The sequence below is a fragment of the Triturus cristatus genome, chromosome 4_2 (genome assembly GCF_964204655.1).
Source record: "Triturus cristatus chromosome 4_2, aTriCri1.1, whole genome shotgun sequence".
Lineage (NCBI taxonomy): Eukaryota > Metazoa > Chordata > Amphibia > Caudata > Salamandridae > Triturus > Triturus cristatus.
This window is the reverse complement of record NC_140586.1, coordinates 55,893,982-55,916,686: the sequence shown is the minus strand read 5'-3', so window position 1 is coordinate 55,916,686 and position 22,705 is coordinate 55,893,982.

Here is a 22,705-nt window from a genome sequence, read left to right as displayed (position 1 = left end):
TCCAGCCTGAACTGCCAAGCCATGTCTTCCCTGGACCAGAATCAAGCTTCCTAGGACCTTTTTCTGGCATTTCAGCCGTCTTCAGCCAGGCTTGCTTGAATCCAGTGGCAAAGTGAGCAAGGGACTCACGTCTGAGCATACCCTGCCAACTTATGGCGAACAAAGTAATTACCAAAGGAAATGATGGACGGAGTGTTGAACATTGCAAGCACTCACCCCCAGTCAACAGATCTGGGTTTAATCCATCACCGTTCTTTAGCCCACTCTGCCACCCCAGTTCAGACATGGCCATATGCAAATCAGTCTGACCCTGTGCCTCATGGGAACAGTCCAGCATGAACTGTCAAGCCATGTCTTTCCTGGACCAGAATCAAGCTTCCTAGGACCGGTTTCTGGCATTTCAGCCGTCTTCAGCCAGGCTTGCTTGAATCCAGTGGCAAAGTGAGCAAGGGACTCACGTCTGAGCATACCCTGCCAACTTATGGCGAACAAAGCAAAAACCAAAGGAAATGATGGACAGAGTGTTGAACATTGCAAACACTCACCCCCAGTCAACTGATCTGGGTTTAATCCATCACCGTTTTTTAGCCCACTCTGCCACCCCAGTTCAGACATGGCCATATGCAAATCAGTCTGACCCTGTGCCTCATGGGAACGGTCCAGCCTGAACTGCCAAGCCATGTCTTCCCTGGACCAGAATCAACCTTCCTAAGACCGGTTTCTGGCATTTCAGCCGTCTTCAGCCAGGCTTGCTTGAATCCAGTGGCAAAGTGAGCAAGGGACTCGCGTCCGAGCATACCCTGCCAACTTATGGCGAACAAAGCAAAAACCAAAGGAAATGATGGACAGAGTGTTAAACATTGCAAGCACTCACCCCCAGTCAACTGATCTGGGTTTAATCCATCACCGTACTTTAGCCCACTCTGCCACCCCAGTTCAGACATGGCCATATGCAAATCAGTCTGACCCTGTGCCTCATGGGAACAGTCCAGCCTGAACTGCCAAGCCATGTCTTCCCTGGACCAGAATCAAGCTTCCTAGGACCGGTTTCTGGCATTTCAGCCGTCTTCAGCCAGGCTTGCTTGAATCCAGTGGCAAAGTGAGCAAGGGACTCACGTCTGAGCATACCCTGCTAACTTATGGCGAACAAAGCAAAAACCAAAGGAAATGATGGACGGAGTGTTGAACATTGCAAGCACTCACCCCCAGTCAACAGATCTGGGTTTAATCCAGCACCATTCTTTAGCCCACTCTGCCACCCCAGTTCAGACATGGCCATATGCAAATCAGTCTGACCCTGTGCCTCATGGGAAAACAGTCCAGCCTGAACTGCCAAGCCATGTCTTCCCTGGACCAGAATCAAGCTTCCTAGGACCGGTTTCTGGAATTTCAGCCATCTTCAGCCAGGCTTGCTTGAATCCAGTGGCAAAGTGAGCAAGGGACTCACGTCTGAGCATACCCTGCCAACTTATGGCGAACAAAGCAAAAACCAAAGGAAATGATGGACGGAGTGTTGAACATTGCAAGCACTCACCCCCAGTCAACTGATCTGGGTTTAATCCATCACCGTTCTTTAGCCCACTCTGCCACCCCAGTTCAGACATGGCCATATGCAAATCAGTCTGACCCTGTGCCTCATGGGAACAGTCCAGCCTGAACTGCCAAGCCATGTCTTCCCTGGACCAGAATCAAGCTTCCTAGGACCGGTTTCTGGCATTTCAGCCGTCTTCAGCCAGGCTTGCTTGAATCCAGTGGCAAAGTGAGCAAGGGACTCACGTCTGAGCATACCCTGCCAACTTATGGCAAACAAAGCAAAAACCAAAGGAAATGATGGACGGAGTGTTGAACATTGCAAGCACTCACCCCCAGTCAACTGATCTGGGTTTCATCCATCACCGTTCTTTAGCCCACTCTGCCACCCCAGTTCAGACATGGCCATATGCAAATCAGTCTGACCCTGTGCCTCATGGCAACAGTCCAGCCTGAACTGCCAAGCCATGACTTCCCTGGACCAGAATCAAGCTTCCTAGGACCGGTTTCTGGCATTTCAGACGTCTTCAGCCAGGCTTGCTTGAATCCAGTGGCAAAGTGAGCAAGGGACTCACGTCTGAGCATACCCTGCCAACTTATGGCGAACAAAGCACAAACCAAAGGAAATGATGGACGGAGTGTTGAACATTGCAAGCACTCACCCCCAGTCAACTGATCTGGGTTTAATCCATCACCGCTCTTTAGCCCACTCTGCCACCCCAGTTCAGACATGGCCATATGCAAATCAGTCTGACCCTGTGCCTCATGGGAACAGTCCAGCCTGAACTGCCAAGCCATGACTTCCCTGGACCAGAATCAAGCTTCCTAGGACCGGTTTCTGGCATTTCAGCCGTCTTCAGCCAGGCTTGCTTGAATCCAGTGGCAAAGTGAGCAAGGGACTCACGTCTGAGCATACCCTGCCAACTTATGGCGAACAAAGCACAAACCAAAGGAAATGATGGACGGAGTGTTGAACATTGCAAGCACTCACCCCCAGTCAACTGATCTGGGTTTAATCCATCACCGCTCTTTAGCCCACTCTGCCACCCCAGTTCAGACATGGCCATATGCAAATCAGTCTGACCCTGTTCCTCATGGGAACAGTCCAGCCTGAACTGCCAAGCCATGTCTTCCCTGGACCAGAATCAAGCTTCCTAGGACTGGTTTCTGGCATTTCAGCCATCTTCAGCCAGGCTTGCTTGAATCCAGTGGCAAAGTGAGCAAGGGACTCACGTCTGAGCATACCCTGCCAACTTATGGTGAACAAAGCAAAAACCAAAGGAAATGATGGACGGAGTGTTGAACATTGCAAGCACTCACCCCAGTCAACTGATCTGGGTTTAATCCATCACCGTTCTTTAGCCCACTCTGCCACCCCAGTTCAGACATGGCCATATGCAAATCAGTCTGACCCTGTGCCTCATGGGAACAGTCCAGCCTGAACTGCCAAGCCATGTCTTCCCTGGACCAGAATCAAGCTTCCTAGGACCGGTTTCTGGCATTTCAGCCGTCTTCAGCCAGGCTTGCTTGAATCCAGTGGCAAAGTGAGCAAGGGACTCACGTCTGAGCATACCCTGCCAACTTATGGCGAACAAAGCACAAACCAAAGGAAATGATGGACGGAGTGTTGAACATTGCAAGCACTCACCCCCAGTCAACTGATCTGGGTTTAATCCATCACCGTTCTTTAGCCCACTCTGCCACCCCAGTTCAGACATGGCCATATGCAAATCAGTCTGACCCTGTGCCTCATGGGAACAGTCCAGCCTGAACTGCCAAGCCATGTCTTCCCTGGACCAGAATCAAGCTTCCTAGGACCGGTTTCTGGCATTTCAGCTGTCTTCAGCCAGGCTTGCTTGAATCCAGTGGCAAAGTGAGCAAGGGACTCACGTCTGAGCATACCTTGCCAACTTATGGCGAACAAAGCAAAAACCAAAGGAAATGATGGACGGAGTGTTAAACATTGCAAGCACTCACCCCCAGTCAACTGATCTGGGTTTAATCCATCACCATTCTTTAGCCCACTCTGCCACCCCAGTTCAGACATGGCCATATGCAAATCAGTCTGACCCTGTGCCTCATGGGAACAGTCCAGCCTGAACTGCCAAGCCATGTCTTCCCTGGACCAGAATCAAGCTTCCTAGAACTGGTTTCTGGCATTTCAGCCGTCTTCAGCCAGGCTTACTTGAATCCAGTGGCAAAGTGAGCAAGGGACTCACGTCTGAGCATACCCTGCTAACTTATGGCGAACAAAGCACAAACCAAAGGAAATGATGGACGGAGTGTTGAACATTGCAAGCACTCACCCCCAGTCAACTGATCTGGGTTTAATCCATCACCGTTCTTTAGCCTACTCTGCCACCCCAGTTCAGACATGGCCATATGCAAATCAGTCTGACCCTGTGCCTCATGGGAACAGTCCAGCCTGAACTGCCAAGCCATGTATTCCCTGGACCAGAATCAAGCTTCCTAGGACCGGTTTCTGGCATTTCAGCTGTCTTCAGCCAGGCTTGCTTGAATCCAGTGGCAAAGTGAGCAAGGGACTCACGTCTGAGGATACCCTGCCAACTTATGGCGAACAAAGCACAAACCAAAGGAAATGATGGACGGAGTGTTGAACATTGCAAGCACTCACCCCCAGTCAACTGATCTGGGTTTAATCCATCACCGTTCTTTAGCCCACTCTGCCACCCCCAGTTCAGACATGGCCATATGCAAATCAGTCTGACCCTGTGCCTCATGGGAACAGTCCAGCCTGAACTGCCAAGCCATGTCTTCCCTGGACCAGAATCAAGCTTCCTAGGACAGGTTTCTGGCATTTCAGCCGTCTTCAGCCAGGCTTGCTTGAATCCAGTGGCAAAGTGAGCAAGGGACTAACGTCTGAGCATACCCTGCTAACTTATGGGGAACAAAGCAAAAACCAAAGGGAATGATGGACGGAGTGTTGGACATTGCAAGCACTCACCCCCAGTGAACTGATCTGGGTTTAATCCATCACCGTTCTTTAGCCCACTCTGCCACCCCAGTTCAGACATGGCCATATGCAAATCAGTCTGACCCTGTGCCTCATGGGAACAGTCCAGCCTGAACTGCCAAGCCATGTCTTCCCTGCACCAGAATCAAGCTTCCTAGGACCGGTTTCTGGCATTTCAGCCGTCTTCAGCCAGGCTTGCTTGAATCCAGTGGCAAAGTGAGCAAGGGACTCACGTCTGAGCATACCCTGCCAACTTATGGCGAACAAAGCACAAACCAAAGGAAATGATGGACGGAGTGATGAACATTTCAAGCACTCACCCCCAGTCAACTGATCTGGGTTTAATCCATCACCGTTCTTTAGCCCACTCTGCCACCCCAGTTCAGACATGGCCATATGCAAATCAGTCTGACCCTGTGCCTCATGGGAACAGTCCAGCCTGAACTGCCAAGCCATGTCTTCCCTGGACCAGAATCAAGCTTCCTAGGACAGGTTTCTGGCATTTCAGCCGTCTTCAGCCAGGCTTGCTTGAATCCAGTGACAAAGTGAGCAAGGGACTCACGTCTGAGCATACCCTGCCAACTTATGGCGAACAAAGCAAAAACCAAAGGAAATGATGGACGGAGTGTTGAACATTGCAAGCACTCAGCCCCAGTCAACTGATCTGGGTTTAATCCATCACCGTTCTTTAGCCCACTCTGCCACCCCAGTTCAGACATGGCCATATGCAAATCAGTCTGACCCTGTGCCTCATGGGAACAGTCCAGCCTGAACTGCCAAGCCATGTCTTCCCTGGACCAGAATCAAGCTTCCTAGGAACGGTTTCTTGCATTTCAGCCGTCTTCAGCCAGATTTGCTTGAATCCAGTGGCAAAGTGATTAAGGGACTCACGTCTGAGCATACCCTGCCAACTTACAGCGAACAAAGCAAAAACCAAAGGAAATGATGGACGGAGTGTTGAACATTGCAAGCACTCACCCCCAGTCAACAGATCTGGGTTTAATACATCACCGTTCTTTAGCCCACTCTGCCACCCCAGTTCAGACATGGCCATATGCAAATCAGTCTGACCCTGTGCCTCATGGGAACAGTCCAGCCTGAACTGCCAAGCCATGTCTTCCCTGGACCAGAATCAAGCTTCCTAGGACCTTTTTCTGGCATTTCAGCCGTCTTCAGCCAGGCTTGCTTGAATCCAGTGGCAAAGTGAGCAAGGGACTCACGTCTGAGCATACCCTGCCAACTTATGGCGAACAAAGTAATTACCAAAGGAAATGATGGACGGAGTGTTGAACATTGCAAGCACTCACCCCCAGTCAACAGATCTGGGTTTAATCCATCACCGTTCTTTAGCCCACTCTGCCACCCCAGTTCAGACATGGCCATATGCAAATCAGTCTGACCCTGTGCCTCATGGGAACAGTCCAGCCTGAAATGTCAAGCCATGTCTTCCCTGGACCAGAATCAAGCTTCCTAGGACCGGTTTCTGGCATTTCAGCCGTCTTCAGCCAGGCTTGCTTGAATCCAGTGGCAAAGTGAGCAAGGGACTCACGTCTGAGCATACCCTGCCAACTTATGGCGAACAAAGCAAAAACCAAAGGAAATGATGGACAGAGTGTTGAACATTGCAAACACTCACCCGCAGTCAACTGATCTGGGTTTAATCCATCACCGTTTTTTAGCCCACTCTGCCACCCCAGTTCAGACATGGCCATATGCAAATCAGTCTGACCCTGTGCCTCATGGGAAAACAGTCCAGCCTGAACTGCCAAGCCATGTCTTCCCTGGACCAGAATCTAGCTTCCTAGGACCGGTTTCTGGCATTTCAGCCGTCTTCGGCCAGGCTTGCTTGAATCGAGTGACAAAGTGAGCAAGGGACTAACGTCTGAGCATACCCTGCCAACTTATGGCGAACAAAGCAAAAAACAAAGGAAATGATGGGCGGAGTGTTGAACATTGCAAGCACTCACCCCCAGTCAACTGATCTGGGTTTAATCCATCACCGTTCTTTAGCCCACTCTGCCACCCCAGTTCAGACATGGCCATATGCAAATCAGTCTGACCCTGTGCCTCATGGGAACAGTCCAGCCTGAACTGCCAAGCCATGTCTTCCCTGGACCAGAATCAACCTTCCTAAGACCGGTTTCTGGCATTTCAGCCGTCTTCAGCCAGGCTTGCTTGAATCCAGTGGCAAAGTGAGCAAGGGACTCGCGTCCGAGCATACCCTGCCAACTTATGGCGAACAAAGCAAAAACCAAAGGAAATGATGGACAGAGTGTTAAACATTGCAAGCACTCACCCCCAGTCAACTGATCTGGGTTTAATCCATCACCGTACTTTAGCCCACTCTGCCACTCCAGTTCAGACATGGCCATATGCAAATCAGTCTGACCCTGTGCCTCATGGGAACAGTCCAGTCTGAACTGCCAAGCCATGTCTTCCCTGGACCAGAATCAAGCTTCCTAGGACCGGTTTCTGGAATTTCAGCCATCTTCAGCCAGGCTTGCTTGAATCCAGTGGCAAAGTGAGCAAGGGACTCACGTCTGAGCATACCCTGCCAACTTATGGCGAACAAAGCAAAAACCAAAGGAAATGATGGACGGAGTGTTGAACATTGCAAGCACTCACCCCCAGTCAACTGATCTGGGTTTAATCCATCACCGTTCTTTAGCCCACTCTGCCACCCCAGTTCAGACATGGCCATATGCAAATCAGTCTGACCCTGTGCCTCATGGGAACAGTCCAGCCTGAACTGCCAAGCCATGTCTTCCCTGGACCAGAATCAAGCTTCCTAGGACCGGTTTCTGGCATTTCAGCCGTCTTCAGCCAGGCTTGCTTGAATCCAGTGGCAAAGTGAGCAAGGGACTCACGTCTGAGCATACCCTGCCAACTTATGGCAAACAAAGCAAAAACCAAAGGAAATGATGGACGGAGTGTTGAACATTGCAAGCACTCACCCCCAGTCAACTGATCTGGGTTTCATCCATCACCGTTCTTTAGCCCACTCTGCCACCCCAGTTCAGACATGGCCATATGCAAATCAGTCTGACCCTGTGCCTCATGGCAACAGTCCAGCCTGAACTGCCAAGCCATGACTTCCCTGGACCAGAATCAAGCTTCCTAGGACCGGTTTCTGGCATTTCAGACGTCTTCAGCCAGGCTTGCTTGAATCCAGTGGCAAAGTGAGCAAGGGACTCACGTCTGAGCATACCCTGCCAACTTATGGCGAACAAAGCACAAACCAAAGGAAATGATGGACGGAGTGTTGAACATTGCAAGCACTCACCCCCAGTCAACTGATCTGGGTTTAATCCATCACCGCTCTTTAGCCCACTCTGCCACCCCAGTTCAGACATGGCCATATGCAAATCAGTCTGACCCTGTGCCTCATGGGAACAGTCCAGCCTGAACTGCCAAGCCATGACTTCCCTGGACCAGAATCAAGCTTCCTAGGACCGGTTTCTGGCATTTCAGCCGTCTTCAGCCAGGCTTGCTTGAATCCAGTGGCAAAGTGAGCAAGGGACTCACGTCTGAGCATACCCTGCCAACTTATGGCGAACAAAGCACAAACCAAAGGAAATGATGGACGGAGTGTTGAACATTGCAAGCACTCACCCCCAGTCAACTGATCTGGGTTTAATCCATCACCGCTCTTTAGCCCACTCTGCCACCCCAGTTCAGACATGGCCATATGCAAATCAGTCTGACCCTGTTCCTCATGGGAACAGTCCAGCCTGAACTGCCAAGCCATGTCTTCCCTGGACCAGAATCAAGCTTCCTAGGACTGGTTTCTGGCATTTCAGCCGTCTTCAGCCAGGCTTGCTTGAATCCAGTGGCAAAGTGAGCAAGGGACTCACGTCTGAGCATACCCTGCCAACTTATGGTGAACAAAGCAAAAACCAAAGGAAATGATGGACGGAGTGTTGAACATTGCAAGCACTCACCCCCAGTCAACTGATCTGGGTTTAATCCATCACCGTTCTTTAGCCCACTCTGCCACCCCAGTTCAGACATGGCCATATGCAAATCAGTCTGACCCTGTGCCTCATGGGAACAGTCCAGCCTGAACTGCCAAGCCATGTCTTCCCTGGACCAGAATCAAGCTTCCTAGGACCGGTTTCTGGAATTTCAGCCGTCTTCAGCCAGGCTTGCTTGAATCCAGTGGCAAAGTGAGCAAGGGACTCACGTCTGAGCATACCCTGCCAACTTATGGCGAACAAAGCACAAACCAAAAGAAATGATGGACGGAGTGTTGAACATTGCAAGCACTCACCCCCAGTCAACTGATCTGGGTTTAATCCATCACCGTTCTTTAGCCCACTCTGCCACCCCAGTTCAGACATGGCCATATGCAAATCAGTCTACACCTGTGCCTCATGGGAACAGTCCAGCCTGAACTGCCAAGCCATGTCTTCCCTGGACCAGAATCAAGCTTCCTAGGACCGGTTTCTGGCATTTCAGCTGTCTTCAGCCAGGCTTGCTTGAATCCAGTGGCAAAGTGAGCAAGGGACTCACGTCTGAGCATACCTTGCCAACTTATGGCGAACAAAGCAAAAACCAAAGGAAATGATGGACGGAGTGTTGAACATTGCAAGCACTCACCCCCAGTCAACTGATCTGGGTTTAATCCATCACCGTTCTTTAGCCTACTCTGCCACCCCAGTTCAGACATGGCCATATGCAAATCAGTCTGACCCTGTGCCTCATGGGAACAGTCCAGCCTGAACTGCCAAGCCTTGTCTTCCCTGGACCAGAATCAAGCTTCCTAGAACTGGTTTCTGGCATTTCAGCTGTCTTCAGCCAGGCTTGCTTGAATCCAGTGGCAAAGTGAGCAAGGGACTCACGTCTGAGCATACCCTGCCAACTTATGGCGAACAAAGCACAAACCAAAGGAATTGATGGACGGAGTGTTAAACATTGCAAGCACTCACCCCCAGTCAACTAATCTGGGTTTAATCCATCACCATTCTTTAGCCCACTCTGCCACCCCAGTTCAGACATGGCCATATGCAAATCAGTCTGACCCTGTGCCTCATGGGAACAGTCCAGCCTGAACTGCCAAGCCATGTCTTCCCTGGACCAGAATCAAGCTTCCTAGGACCGGTTTCTGGCATTTCAGCCGTCTTCAGCCAGGCTTGCTTGAATCCAGTGGCAAAGTGAGCAAGGGACTCACGTCTGAGCATACCCTGCCAACTTATGGCGAACAAAGCACAAACCAAAGGAAATGATGGACGGAGTGATGAACATTTCAAGCACTCACCCCCAGTCAACTGATCTGGGTTTAATCCATCACCGTTCTTTAGCCCACTCTGCCACCCCAGTTCAGACATGGCCATATGCAAATCAGTCTGACCCTGTGCCTCATGGGAACAGTCCAGCCTGAACTGCCAAGCCATGTCTTCCCTGGACCAGAATCAAGCTTCCTAGGACAGGTTTCTGGCATTTCAGCCGTCTTCAGCCAGGCTTGCTTGAATCCAGTGACAAAGTGAGCAAGGGACTCACGTCTGAGCATACCCTGCCAACTTATGGCGAACAAAGCAAAAACCAAAGGAAATGATGGACGGAGTGTTGAACATTGCAAGCACTCAGCCCCAGTCAACTGATCTGGGTTTAATCCATCACCGTTCTTTAGCCCACTCTGCCACCCCAGTTCAGACATGGCCATATGCAAATCAGTCTGACCCTGTGCCTCATGGGAACAGTCCAGCCTGAACTGCCAAGCCATGTCTTCCCTGGACCAGAATCAAGCTTCCTAGGACCGGTTTCTTGCATTTCAGCCGTCTTCAGCCAGATTTGCTTGAATCCAGTGGCAAAGTGATTAAGGGACTCACGTCTGAGCATACCCTGCCAACTTACAGCGAACAAAGCAAAAACCAAAGGAAATGATGGACGGAGTGTTGAACATTGCAAGCACTCAGCCCCAGTCAACTGATCTGGGTTTAATCCATCACCGTTCTTTAGCCCACTCTGCCACCCCAGTTCAGACATGGCCATATGCAAATCAGTCTGACCCTGTGCCTCATGGGAACAGTCCAGCCTGAACTGCCAAGCCATGTCTTCCCTGGACCAGAATCAAGCTTCCTAGGACCTTTTTCTGGCATTTCAGCCGTCTTCAGCCAGGCTTGCTTGAATCCAGTGGCAAAGTGAGCAAGGGACTCACGTCTGAGCATACCCTGCCAACTTATGGCGAACAAAGTAATTACCAAAGGAAATGATGGACGGAGTGTTGAACATTGCAAGCACTCACCCCCAGTCAACAGATCTGGGTTTAATCCATCACCGTTCTTTAGCCCACTCTGCCACCCCAGTTCAGACATGGCCATATGCAAATCAGTCTGACCCTGTGCCTCATGGGAACAGTCCAGCCTGAACTGTCAAGCCATGTCTTTCCTGGACCAGAATCAAGCTTCCTAGGACCGGTTTCTGGCATTTCAGCCGTCTTCAGCCAGGCTTGCTTGAATCCAGTGGCAAAGTGAGCAAGGGACTCACGTCTGAGCATACCCTGCCAACTTATGGCGAACAAAGCAAAAACCAAAGGAAATGATGGACAGAGTGTTGAACATTGCAAACACTCACCCCCAGTCAACTGATCTGGGTTTAATCCATCACCGTACTTTAGCCCACTCTGCCACCCCAGTTCAGACATGGCCATATGCAAATCAGTCTGACCCTGTGCCTCATGGGAACAGTCCAGCCTGAACTGCCAAGCCATGTCTTCCCTGGACCAGAATCAAGCTTCCTAGGACCGGTTTCTGGCATTTCAGCCGTCTTCAGCCAGGCTTGCTTGAATCCAGTGGCAAAGTGAGCAAGGGACTCACGTCTGAGCATACCCTGCTAACTTATGGCGAACAAAGCAAAAACCAAAGGAAATGATGGACAGAGTGTTGAACATTGCAAACACTCACCCCCAGTCAACTGATCTGGGTTTAATCCATCACCGTACTTTAGCCCACTCTGCCACCCCAGTTCAGACATGGCCATATGCAAATCAGTCTGACCCTGTGCCTCATGGGAACAGTCCAGCCTGAACTGCCAAGCCATGTCTTCCCTGGACCAGAATCAAGCTTCCTAGGACCGGTTTCTGGCATTTCAGCCGTCTTCAGCCAGGCTTGCTTGAATCCAGTGGCAAAGTGAGCAAGGGACTCACGTCTGAGCATACCCTGCTAACTTATGGCGAACAAAGCAAAAACCAAAGGAAATGATGGACGGAGTGTTGAACATTGCAAGCACTCACCCCCAGTCAACAGATCTGGGTTTAATCCAGCACCATTCTTTAGCCCACTCTGCCACCCCAGTTCAGACATGGCCATATGCAAATCAGTCTGACCCTGTGCCTCATGGGAAAACAGTCCAGCCTGAACTGCCAAGCCATGTCTTCCCTGGACCAGAATCAAGCTTCCTAGGACCGGTTTCTGGAATTTCAGCCATCTTCAGCCAGGCTTGCTTGAATCCAGTGGCAAAGTGAGCAAGGGACTCACGTCTGAGCATACCCTGCCAACTTATGGCGAACAAAGCAAAAACCAAAGGAAATGATGGACGGAGTGTTGAACATTGCAAGCACTCACCCCCAGTCAACTGATCTGGGTTTAATCCATCACCGTTCTTTAGCCCACTCTGCCACCCCAGTTCAGACATGGCCATATGCAAATCAGTCTGACCCTGTGCCTCATGGGAACAGTCCAGCCTGAACTGCCAAGCCATGTCTTCCCTGGACCAGAATCAAGCTTCCTAGGACCGGTTTCTGGCATTTCAGCCGTCTTCAGCCAGGCTTGCTTGAATCCAGTGGCAAAGTGAGCAAGGGACTCACGTCTGAGCATACCCTGCCAACTTATGGCAAACAAAGCAAAAACCAAAGGAAATGATGGACGGAGTGTTGAACATTGCAAGCACTCACCCCCAGTCAACTGATCTGGGTTTCATCCATCACCGTTCTTTAGCCCACTCTGCCACCCCAGTTCAGACATGGCCATATGCAAATCAGTCTGACCCTGTGCCTCATGGCAACAGTCCAGCCTGAACTGCCAAGCCATGACTTCCCTGGACCAGAATCAAGCTTCCTAGGACCGGTTTCTGGCATTTCAGACGTCTTCAGCCAGGCTTGCTTGAATCCAGTGGCAAAGTGAGCAAGGGACTCACGTCTGAGCATACCCTGCCAACTTATGGCGAACAAAGCACAAACCAAAGGAAATGATGGACGGAGTGTTGAACATTGCAAGCAGTCACCCCCAGTCAACTGATCTGGGTTTAATCCATCACCGCTCTTTAGCCCACTCTGCCACCCCAGTTCAGACATGGCCATATGCAAATCAGTCTGACCCTGTGCCTCATGGGAACAGTCCAGCCTGAACTGCCAAGCCATGACTTCCCTGGACCAGAATCAAGCTTCCTAGGACCGGTTTCTGGCATTTCAGCCGTCTTCAGCCAGGCTTGCTTGAATCCAGTGGCAAAGTGAGCAAGGGACTCACGTCTGAGCATACCCTGCCAACTTATGGCGAACAAAGCACAAACCAAAGGAAATGATGGACGGAGTGTTGAACATTGCAAGCACTCACCCCCAGTCAACTGATCTGGGTTTAATCCATCACCGCTCTTTAGCCCACTCTGCCACCCCAGTTCAGACATGGCCATATGCAAATCAGTCTGACCCTGTTCCTCATGGGAACAGTCCAGCCTGAACTGCCAAGCCATGTCTTCCCTGGACCAGAATCAAGCTTCCTAGGACTGGTTTCTGGCATTTCAGCCATCTTCAGCCAGGCTTGCTTGAATCCAGTGGCAAAGTGAGCAAGGGACTCACGTCTGAGCATACCCTGCCAACTTATGGCGAACAAAGCACAAACCAAAGGAAATGATGGACGGAGTGATGAACATTTCAAGCACTCACCCCCAGTCAACTGATCTGGGTTTAATCCATCACCGTTCTTTAGCCCACTCTGCCACCCCAGTTCAGACATGGCCATATGCAAATCAGTCTGACCCTGTGCCTCATGGGAACAGTCCAGCCTGAACTGCCAAGCCATGTCTTCCCTGGACCAGAATCAAGCTTCCTAGGACAGGTTTCTGGCATTTCAGCCGTCTTCAGCCAGGCTTGCTTGAATCCAGTGACAAAGTGAGCAAGGGACTCACGTCTGAGCATACCCTGCCAACTTATGGCGAACAAAGCAAAAACCAAAGGAAATGATGGACGGAGTGTTGAACATTGCAAGCACTCAGCCCCAGTCAACTGATCTGGGTTTAATCCATCACCGTTCTTTAGCCCACTCTGCCACCCCAGTTCAGACATGGCCATATGCAAATCAGTCTGACCCTGTGCCTCATGGGAACAGTCCAGCCTGAACTGCCAAGCCATGTCTTCCCTGGACCAGAATCAAGCTTCCTAGGACCGGTTTCTTGCATTTCAGCCGTCTTCAGCCAGATTTGCTTGAATCCAGTGGCAAAGTGATTAAGGGACTCACGTCTGAGCATACCCTGCCAACTTACAGCGAACAAAGCAAAAACCAAAGGAAATGATGGACGGAGTGTTGAACATTGCAAGCACTCAGCCCCAGTCAACTGATCTGGGTTTAATCCATCACCGTTCTTTAGCCCACTCTGCCACCCCAGTTCAGACATGGCCATATGCAAATCAGTCTGACCCTGTGCCTCATGGGAACAGTCCAGCCTGAACTGCCAAGCCATGTCTTCCCTGGACCAGAATCAAGCTTCCTAGGACCTTTTTCTGGCATTTCAGCCGTCTTCAGCCAGGCTTGCTTGAATCCAGTGGCAAAGTGAGCAAGGGACTCACGTCTGAGCATACCCTGCCAACTTATGGCGAACAAAGTAATTACCAAAGGAAATGATGGACGGAGTGTTGAACATTGCAAGCACTCACCCCCAGTCAACAGATCTGGGTTTAATCCATCACCGTTCTTTAGCCCACTCTGCCACCCCAGTTCAGACATGGCCATATGCAAATCAGTCTGACCCTGTGCCTCATGGGAACAGTCCAGCCTGAACTGTCAAGCCATGTCTTTCCTGGACCAGAATCAAGCTTCCTAGGACCGGTTTCTGGCATTTCAGCCGTCTTCAGCCAGGCTTGCTTGAATCCAGTGGCAAAGTGAGCAAGGGACTCACGTCTGAGCATACCCTGCCAACTTATGGCGAACAAAGCAAAAACCAAAGGAAATGATGGACAGAGTGTTGAACATTGCAAACACTCACCCCCAGTCAACTGATCTGGGTTTAATCCATCACCGTTTTTTAGCCCACTCTGCCACCCCAGTTCAGACATGGCCATATGCAAATCAGTCTGACCCTGTGCCTCATGGGAACGGTCCAGCCTGAACTGCCAAGCCATGTCTTCCCTGGACCAGAATCAACCTTCCTAAGACCGGTTTCTGGCATTTCAGCCGTCTTCAGCCAGGCTTGCTTGAATCCAGTGGCAAAGTGAGCAAGGGACTCGCGTCCGAGCATACCCTGCCAACTTATGGCGAACAAAGCAAAAACCAAAGGAAATGATGGACAGAGTGTTAAACATTGCAAGCACTCACCCCCAGTCAACTGATCTGGGTTTAATCCATCACCGTACTTTAGCCCACTCTGCCACCCCAGTTCAGACATGGCCATATGCAAATCAGTCTGACCCTGTGCCTCATGGGAACAGTCCAGCCTGAACTGCCAAGCCATGTCTTCCCTGGACCAGAATCAAGCTTCCTAGGACCGGTTTCTGGCATTTCAGCCGTCTTCAGCCAGGCTTGCTTGAATCCAGTGGCAAAGTGAGCAAGGGACTCACGTCTGAGCATACCCTGCTAACTTATGGCGAACAAAGCAAAAACCAAAGGAAATGATGGACGGAGTGTTGAACATTGCAAGCACTCACCCCCAGTCAACAGATCTGGGTTTAATCCAGCACCATTCTTTAGCCCACTCTGCCACCCCAGTTCAGACATGGCCATATGCAAATCAGTCTGACCCTGTGCCTCATGGGAAAACAGTCCAGCCTGAACTGCCAAGCCATGTCTTCCCTGGACCAGAATCAAGCTTCCTAGGACCGGTTTCTGGAATTTCAGCCATCTTCAGCCAGGCTTGCTTGAATCCAGTGGCAAAGTGAGCAAGGGACTCACGTCTGAGCATACCCTGCCAACTTATGGCGAACAAAGCAAAAACCAAAGGAAATGATGGACGGAGTGTTGAACATTGCAAGCACTCACCCCCAGTCAACTGATCTGGGTTTAATCCATCACCGTTCTTTAGCCCACTCTGCCACCCCAGTTCAGACATGGCCATATGCAAATCAGTCTGACCCTGTGCCTCATGGGAACAGTCCAGCCTGAACTGCCAAGCCATGTCTTCCCTGGACCAGAATCAAGCTTCCTAGGACCGGTTTCTGGCATTTCAGCCGTCTTCAGCCAGGCTTGCTTGAATCCAGTGGCAAAGTGAGCAAGGGACTCACGTCTGAGCATACCCTGCCAACTTATGGCAAACAAAGCAAAAACCAAAGGAAATGATGGACGGAGTGTTGAACATTGCAAGCACTCACCCCCAGTCAACTGATCTGGGTTTCATCCATCACCGTTCTTTAGCCCACTCTGCCACCCCAGTTCAGACATGGCCATATGCAAATCAGTCTGACCCTGTGCCTCATGGCAACAGTCCAGCCTGAACTGCCAAGCCATGACTTCCCTGGACCAGAATCAAGCTTCCTAGGACCGGTTTCTGGCATTTCAGACGTCTTCAGCCAGGCTTGCTTGAATCCAGTGGCAAAGTGAGCAAGGGACTCACGTCTGAGCATACCCTGCCAACTTATGGCGAACAAAGCACAAACCAAAGGAAATGATGGACGGAGTGTTGAACATTGCAAGCACTCACCCCCAGTCAACTGATCTGGGTTTAATCCATCACCGCTCTTTAGCCCACTCTGCCACCCCAGTTCAGACATGGCCATATGCAAATCAGTCTGACCCTGTGCCTCATGGGAACAGTCCAGCCTGAACTGCCAAGCCATGACTTCCCTGGACCAGAATCAAGCTTCCTAGGACCGGTTTCTGGCATTTCAGCCGTCTTCAGCCAGGCTTGCTTGAATCCAGTGGCAAAGTGAGCAAGGGACTCACGTCTGAGCATACCCTGCCAACTTATGGCGAACAAAGCACAAACCAAAGGAAATGATGGACGGAGTGTTGAACATTGCAAGCACTCACCCCCAGTCAACTGATCTGGGTTTAATCCATCACCGCTCTTTAGCCCACTCTGCCACCCCAGTTCAGACATGGCCATATGCAAATCAGTCTGACCCTGTTCCTCATGGGAACAGTCCAGCCTGAACTGCCAAGCCATGTCTTCCCTGGACCAGAATCAAGCTTCCTAGGACTGGTTTCTGGCATTTCAGCCATCTTCAGCCAGGCTTGCTTGAATCCAGTGGCAAAGTGAGCAAGGGACTCACGTCTGAGCATACCCTGCCAACTTATGGTGAACAAAGCAAAAACCAAAGGAAATGATGGACGGAGTGTTGAACATTGCAAGCACTCACCCCCAGTCAACTGATCTGGGTTTAATCCATCACCGTTCTTTATCCCACTCTGCCACCCCAGTTCAGACATGGCCATATGCAAATCAGTCTGACCCTGTGCCTCATGGGAACAGTCCAGCCTGAACTGCCAAGCCATGTCTTCCCTGGACCAGAATCAAGCTTCCTAGGACCGGTTTCTGGCATTTCAGCCGTCTTCAGCCAGGCTTGCTTGAATCCAGTGGCAAAGTGAGCAAGGGACTCACGTCTGAGCATACCCTGCCAACTTATGGCGAACAAAGCACAAACCAAAGGAAATGATGGACGGAGTGTTGAACATTGCAAGCACTCACCCCCAGTCAACTGATCTGGGTTTAATCCATCACCGTTCTTTAGCCCACTCTGCCACCCCAGTTCAGACATGGCCATATGCAAATCAGTCTGACCCTGTGCCTCATGGGAACAGTCCAGCCTGAACTGCCAAGCCATGTCTTCCCTGGACCAGAATCAAGCTTCCTAGGACCGGTTTCTGGCATTTCAGCTGTCTTCAGCCAGGCTTGCTTGAATCCAGTGGCAAAGTGAGCAAGGGACTCACGTCTGAGCATACCTTGCCAACTTATGGCGAACAAAGCAAAAACCAAAGGAAATGATGGACGGAGTGTTAAACATTGCAAGCACTCACCCCCAGTCAACTGATCTGGGTTTAATCCATCACCATTCTTTAGCCCACTCTGCCACCCCAGTTCAGACATGGCCATATGCAAATCAGTCTGACCCTGTGCCTCATGGGAACAGTCCAGCCTGAACTGCCAAGCCATGTCTTCCCTGGACCAGAATCAAGCTTCCTAGAACTGGTTTCTGGCATTTCAGCCGTCTTCAGCCAGGCTTACTTGAATCCAGTGGCAAAGTGAGCAAGGGACTCACGTCTGAGCATACCCTGCTAACTTATGGCGAACAAAGCACAAACCAAAGGAAATGATGGACGGAGTGTTGAACATTGCAAGCACTCACCCCCAGTCAACTGATCTGGGTTTAATCCATCACCGTTCTTTAGCCTACTCTGCCACCCCAGTTCAGACATGGCCATATGCAAATCAGTCTGACCCTGTGCCTCATGGGAACAGTCCAGCCTGAACTGCCAAGCCATGTATTCCCTGGACCAGAATCAAGCTTCCTAGGACCGGTTTCTGGCATTTCAGCTGTCTTCAGCCAGGCTTGCTTGAATCCAGTGGCAAAGTGAGCAAGGGACTCACGTCTGAGGATACCCTGCCAACTTATGGCGAACAAAGCACAAACCAAAGGAAATGATGGACGGAGTGTTGAACATTGCAAGCACTCACCCCCAGTCAACTGATCTGGGTTTAATCCATCACCGTTCTTTAGCCCACTCTGCCACCCCCAGTTCAGACATGGCCATATGCAAATCAGTCTGACCCTGTGCCTCATGGGAACAGTCCAGCCTGAACTGCCAAGCCATGTCTTCCCTGGACCAGAATCAAGCTTCCTAGGACCGGTTTCTGGCATTTCAGCCGTCTTCAGCCAGGCTTGCTTGAATCCAGTGGCAAAGTGAGCAAGGGACTAATGTCTGAGCATACCCTGCTAACTTATGGGGAACAAAGCAAAAACCAAAGGGAATGATGGACGGAGTGTTGGACATTGCAAGCACTCACCCCCAGTGAACTGATCTGGGTTTAATCCATCACCGTTCTTTAGCCCACTCTGCCACCCCAGTTCAGACATGGCCATATGCAAATCAGTCTGACCCTGTGCCTCATGGGAACAGTCCAGCCTGAACTGCCAAGCCATGTCTTCCCTGCACCAGAATCAAGCTTCCTAGGACCGGTTTCTGGCATTTCAGCCGTCTTCAGCCAGGCTTGCTTGAATCCAGTGGCAAAGTGAGCAAGGGACTCACGTCTGAGCATACCCTGCCAACTTATGGCGAACAAAGCACAAACCAAAGGAAATGATGGACGGAGTGATGAACATTTCAAGCACTCACCCCCAGTCAACTGATCTGGGTTTAATCCATCACCGTTCTTTAGCCCACTCTGCCACCCCAGTTCAGACATGGCCATATGCAAATCAGTCTGACCCTGTGCCTCATGGGAACAGTCCAGCCTGAACTGCCAAGCCATGTCTTCCCTGGACCAGAATCAAGCTTCCTAGGACAGGTTTCTGGCATTTCAGCCGTCTTCAGCCAGGCTTGCTTGAATCCAGTGACAAAGTGAGCAAGGGACTCACGTCTGAGCATACCCTGCCAACTTATGGCGAACAAAGCAAAAACCAAAGGAAATGATGGACGGAGTGTTGAACATTGCAAGCACTCAGCCCCAGTCAACTGATCTGGGTTTAATCCATCACCGTTCTTTAGCCCACTCTGCCACCCCAGTTCAGACATGGCCATATGCAAATCAGTCTGACCCTGTGCCTCATGGGAACAGTCCAGCCTGAACTGCCAAGCCATGTCTTCCCTGGACCAGAATCAAGCTTCCTAGGAACGGTTTCTTGCATTTCAGCCGTCTTCAGCCAGATTTGCTTGAATCCAGTGGCAAAGTGATTAAGGGACTCACGTCTGAGCATACCCTGCCAACTTACAGCGAACAAAGCAAAAACCAAAGGAAATGATGGACGGAGTGTTGAACATTGCAAGCACTCACCCCCAGTCAACAGATCTGGGTTTAATACATCACCGTTCTTTAGCCCACTCTGCCACCCCAGTTCAGACATGGCCATATGCAAATCAGTCTGACCCTGTGCCTCATGGGAACAGTCCAGCCTGAACTGCCAAGCCATGTCTTCCCTGGACCAGAATCAAGCTTCCTAGGACCTTTTTCTGGCATTTCAGCCGTCTTCAGCCAGGCTTGCTTGAATCCAATGGCAAAGTGAGCAAGGGACTCACGTCTGAGCATACCCTGCCAACTTATGGCGAACAAAGTAATTACCAAAGGAAATGATGGACGGAGTGTTGAACATTGCAAGCACTCACCCCCAGTCAACAGATCTGGGTTTAATCCATCACCGTTCTTTAGCCCACTCTGCCACCCCAGTTCAGACATGGCCATATGCAAATCAGTCTGACCCTGTGCCTCATGGGAACAGTCCAGCCTGAAATGTCAAGCCATGTCTTCCCTGGACCAGAATCAAGCTTCCTAGGACCGGTTTCTGGCATTTCAGCCGTCTTCAGCCAGGCTTGCTTGAATCCAGTGGCAAAGTGAGCAAGGGACTCACGTCTGAGCATACCCTGCCAACTTATGGCGAACAAAGCAAAAACCAAAGGAAATGATGGACAGAGTGTTGAACATTGCAAACACTCACCCGCAGTCAACTGATCTGGGTTTAATCCATCACCGTTTTTTAGCCCACTCTGCCACCCCAGTTCAGACATGGCCATATGCAAATCAGTCTGACCCTGTGCCTCATGGGAAAACAGTCCAGCCTGAACTGCCAAGCCATGTCTTCCCTGGACCAGAATCTAGCTTCCTAGGACCGGTTTCTGGCATTTCAGCCGTCTTCGGCCAGGCTTGCTTGAATCGAGTGACAAAGTGAGCAAGGGACTAACGTCTGAGCATACCCTGCCAACTTATGGCGAACAAAGCAAAAAACAAAGGAAATGATGGGCGGAGTGTTGAACATTGCAAGCACTCACCCCCAGTCAACTGATCTGGGTTTAATCCATCACCGTTCTTTAGCCCACTCTGCCACCCCAGTTCAGACATGGCCATATGCAAATCAGTCTGACCCTGTGCCTCATGGGAACAGTCCAGCCTGAACTGCCAAGCCATGTCTTCCCTGGACCAGAATCAACCTTCCTAAGACCGGTTTCTGGCATTTCAGCCGTCTTCAGCCAGGCTTGCTTGAATCCAGTGGCAAAGTGAGCAAGGGACTCGCGTCCGAGCATACCCTGCCAACTTATGGCGAACAAAGCAAAAACCAAAGGAAATGATGGACAGAGTGTTAAACATTGCAAGCACTCACCCCCAGTCAACTGATCTGGGTTTAATCCATCACCGTACTTTAGCCCACTCTGCCACTCCAGTTCAGACATGGCCATATGCAAATCAGTCTGACCCTGTGCCTCATGGGAACAGTCCAGCCTGAACTGCCAAGCCATGTCTTCCCTGGACCAGAATCAAGCTTCCTAGGACCGGTTTCTGGCATTTCAGCCGTCTTCAGCCAGGCTTGCTTGAATCCAGTGGCAAAGTGAGCAAGGGACTCACGTCTGAGCATACCCTGCTAACTTATGGCGAACAAAGCAAAGACCAAAGGAAATGATGGACGGAGTGTTGAACATTGCAAGCACTCACCCCCAGTCAACAGATCTGGGTTTAATCCAGCACCATTCTTTAGCCCACTCTGCCACCCCAGTTCAGACATGGCCATATGCAAATCAGTCTGACCCTGTGCCTCATGGGAAAACAGTCCAGCCTGAACTGCCAAGCCATGTCTTCCCTGGACCAGAATCAAGCTTCCTAGGACCGGTTTCTGGAATTTCAGCCATCTTCAGCCAGGCTTGCTTGAATCCAGTGGCAAAGTGAGCAAGGGACTCACGTCTGAGCATACCCTGCCAACTTATGGCGAACAAAGCAAAAACCAAAGGAAATGATGGACGGAGTGTTGAACATTGCAAGCACTCACCCCCAGTCAACTGATCTGGGTTTAATCCATCACCGTTCTTTAGCCCACTCTGCCACCCCAGTTCAGACATGGCCATATGCAAATCAGTCTGACCCTGTGCCTCATGGGAACAGTCCAGCCTGAACTGCCAAGCCATGTCTTCCCTGGACCAGAATCAAGCTTCCTAGGACCGGTTTCTGGCATTTCAGCCGTCTTCAGCCAGGCTTGCTTGAATCCAGTGGCAAAGTGAGCAAGGGACTCACGTCTGAGCATACCCTGCCAACTTATGGCGAACAAAGCAAAAACCAAAGGAAATGATGGACGGAGTGTTGAACATTGCAAGCACTCACCCCCAGTCAACTGATCTGGGTTTCATCCATCACCGTTCTTTAGCCCACTCTGCCACCCCAGTTCAGACATGGCCATATGCAAATCAGTCTGACCCTGTGCCTCATGGCAACAGTCCAGCCTGAACTGCCAAGGCATGACTTCCCTGGACCAGAATCAAGCTTCCTAGGACCGGTTTCTGGCATTTCAGACGTCTTCAGCCAGGCTTGCTTGAATCCAGTGGCAAAGTGAGCAAGGGACTCACGTCTGAGCATACCTTGCCAACTTATGGCGAACAAAGCACAAACCAAAGGAAATGATGGACGGAGTGTTGAACATTGCAAGCACTCACCCCCAGTCAACTGATCTGGGTTTAATCCATCACCGCTCTTTAGCCCACTCTGCCACCCCAGTTCAGACATGGCCATATGCAAATCAGTCTGATCCTGTGCCTCATGGGAACAGTCCAGCCTGAACTGCCAAGCCATGTCTTCCCTGGACCAGAATCAAGCTTCCTAGGACTGGTTTCTGGCATTTCAGCCGTCTTCAGCCAGGCTTGCTTGAATCCAGTGGCAAAGTGAGCAAGGGACTCACGTCTGAGCATACCCTGCCAACTTACGGTGAACAAAGCAAAAACCAAAGGAAATGATGGACGGAGTGTTGAACATTGCAAGCACTCACCCCCAGTCAACTGATCTGGGTTTAATCCATCACCGTTCTTTAGCCCACTCTGCCACCCCAGTTCAGACATGGCCATATGCAAATCAGTCTGACCCTGTGCCTCA